The sequence below is a fragment of the Lathyrus oleraceus genome, chromosome 4 (assembly GCF_024323335.1).
Source record: "Lathyrus oleraceus cultivar Zhongwan6 chromosome 4, CAAS_Psat_ZW6_1.0, whole genome shotgun sequence".
NCBI lineage: Eukaryota > Viridiplantae > Streptophyta > Magnoliopsida > Fabales > Fabaceae > Lathyrus > Lathyrus oleraceus.
Window position 1 is genome coordinate 202,985,484 of NC_066582.1, and position 2,950 is coordinate 202,988,433.

Here is a 2,950-nt window from a genome sequence, read left to right on the forward strand (position 1 = left end):
TCCGCCATCCTCCTTCTAAATGTTTTGCTACATGTTCGCCTTTATCGTTTTGCACGACTGTGATGCCTCCCTTTTTAGGTACTACATGCACAGGGCTCACCCACTTACTATCCGAGATCTGGTAGATTATACCTGCCTCAAGCAACTTAAGAACTTCCTTCTTAACAACATCACTCATTATAGGGTTTATTCTTCTCTAATGCTCCCTAGAGGGTTTTGAATCTTCTTCTAATGAAATCCGATGCATGCATATGGACGGGCTTATACCTTTCAGGTCAGAGATATTATATCCTAAGGCTGAGGGATGTCTTCGCAAAACGTCTAAAAGTTGGTTCGTTTCCTCTTGGCTCAAGGTAGGACTGACTATAATTGGACGGTTCATCTTTTCATCGAGGAACTCATATCTCAGGTTCTTAGGCAGTTCCTTAAGTTCTAAGGTTGGTTTCTTAGGGCATGGCATAGGATCTGGGGTAAGGGATAAACATTCGTAAAGGTTATCATCGATGTAAGGTTCTTTAAAGTCATCATCTTCCTTTATGGGGGTTGATGGTAACTTGATAATTTCTTTTTGTTCTAATTCTCTAACACATTCATCAATGATATCTAAGGCATAACACGAGTCTCCCATCACAGGTGCCATAAGAAATTTCTAAAGTATAAATTCTATTTTCTCGCCACCTACCTCAAATGTCAACTTTCCTTTCTTGACATTTATTATGGCTCCTGCAGTCGATAAGAATGGTCTACCTAGAAGAATTGGTATATCATTGTCCTCTTTGATGTCCATGACGACAAAATCAGTAGGGATAAATAGTTGACCTATCCTAACAGGGACATCTTCTAAAATGCCTATCGGATATTTGACAGATCTATCGGCTAACTGAAGTGACATCTTAGTGGATTGTAATTCTCCTAAGTTTAACCTCTCACAAACTGCTAGAGGCATTAAGCTCACACTAGCTCCTAAGTCTAGAAAAGCTTTATCGATGACATGATTACCCAAAAGGCAAGGAATGGAGAAATTTCCAGAATCTTTATCTTTCTTTGCTAATTTGTCCTCGGAAATAGCATTACATTCCAAAGGCTTCGGATCGTCAAGTCTACGTTTGTTGGTAAGGACGTCTTTCAGAAACTTTGCATAAGATGGTATTTGGGTGATGGCTTCTGTGAAATGGATTTCTACATGAAGTTTTTCTATAACTTTAATAAATTTTTGGTACTGTTTATTGATCTGGGTTTGTTTGAGTCTTTGCGGATATGGTATAGGTGGTTTATATGGCGGGGGCGGTACATAAATTTTATCTTTAGGTTCTTCTCCTTTCTCTCGACCATCCTGGTTTTCAGATTCTTCTGGTTCCTTTACTTCGTCCGGGGGTTTGGTACATTCCTTAGAAGTTTCGGGTTCACTTAGTCTTGGGTTTTGTGGCTCATCATAAGCGTTCCCACTTCTTAGGGTAATAGCATTGGCCTGTCCTCTCGGATTTTGTTGAGGTTGTCCAGGGAATTGTCCTCCAGGTGTAGTCTGAGGGGCTTGGTTTAAAGCTACCTGAGAGATCTGTGTTTCAAGCATCTTGGTATGAGTAACTATTTGGTCAACCTTGGTTCCTAACTGAGTAATCAATTCGTTAACATGAATGTTTTGGTTCATGAACTCCTTGTTTTGTTGGGTTTGAGCGGTGATAAAATTTTCCATAATTTTCTCAAGGCTCGGCTTTGGTGGTACAGGTTGCATAGGTTGATTTGATCTAGGGGCTTGATAACTAGGTCTCGGAGGTGCATTATTTTGAATTGGGTTATTGTTTCTATAGGAGAAGTTAGGGTGATTCCTCCATCCAGGGTTATAAGTATTTGAATATGGGTTCCCTTGGGTGTAGTTCACTTGCTCGAAGTGGGTTTTGTTCAATAGACTGCATTCAGCGGATTGGTGTCATTGGGTTCCACGTATCTCACAATCCGACGAAACTGCGGCTACAGTATTCGGGTTTGTGTACATATGCTCGACTTTGAGAGCTAATGCGTCCATTTTAGCTTGCATCATGTCTATAGAGCTTAGTTCATGCACTCCTCCTTGGGCTTCCTTCTTCTCCACTGTCGCTCGTTCGACTCCCCATGATTGATGGTTTTGAGCCATGTCTTCAATGAGGGCACTAGCTTCAGGGTATGGTTTGTTCGTCAGAGCACCGCCTGCGGCAGCGTCGATGGTCATCTTTGTGTTATAATGAAGTCCATTATAGAAGGTTTGAATGATTAACCAATTTTCTAAACCATGATGTGGGCATGCTCGTAATAACTCTTTATATCTCTCTCAAGCTTCGAACAGCGATTCTCCTTGGTTTTGGATAAATCTAGTTATATGGTTTCGAAGAACGGCGGTCTTACTCGGGGAAAAATATCTAGCAAGAAAAACTCTTCTAAGGTTATCCCAAGTCGTAATGGAATTGGGTGGAAGGGAATCTAACCATGATAGGGCTTTATCTCTGAGGGAAAAAGGGAATAATCTTAAACGTATTGCCTCAGGAGAAGCTCCATTGGTTTTAAAAGTATCTGCTAATTGAAGAAATATTTTTAAATGTTGGTTAGGGTTCTCGGTAGCGAGACCCGCGAATTGTCTCTGTTGCACTAGTTGCAACAATGATTGTTTAAGTTCAAAATTATTGGCTGGGATGATTGGGTTTACTATACTAGAACTAGGTTCTTCGTTAGATGGTTGAGCGAAGTCCTTAAGAGGTCTTTGGTTTTGATCTTCGGCCATAGCTCTCTTAATTCTATGAAAGAATAAATGTGCGCGAGCGTAACGTTCAGGTTCCGCCAGAGGATTTACTAAACTTAAACTTCCGGTACTGCGAGTTCTTCGTATTGACCGGCGGGAAATAACCTAAGTCTAAACGATATAACAACAGGAAAATGAAATTTGATGAAATTGGTCCCCGGCAACGGCGCCAAAAACTTG

The 2,950-nt window shown here is 40.8% G+C and overlaps 1 non-coding gene across 1 annotated transcript; it reads left to right on the top strand.

Moving 5' to 3' along the window:
- The first annotated feature begins 2,261 nt into the window (after positions 1 to 2,261).
- LOC127077024 (small nucleolar RNA R71) lies at positions 2,262 to 2,368 on the top strand. The gene has a single exon (XR_007787013.1). It is a non-coding gene; the product is annotated as a small nucleolar RNA R71 (small nucleolar RNA).
- Positions 2,369 to 2,950: the final 582 nt, after the last annotated feature.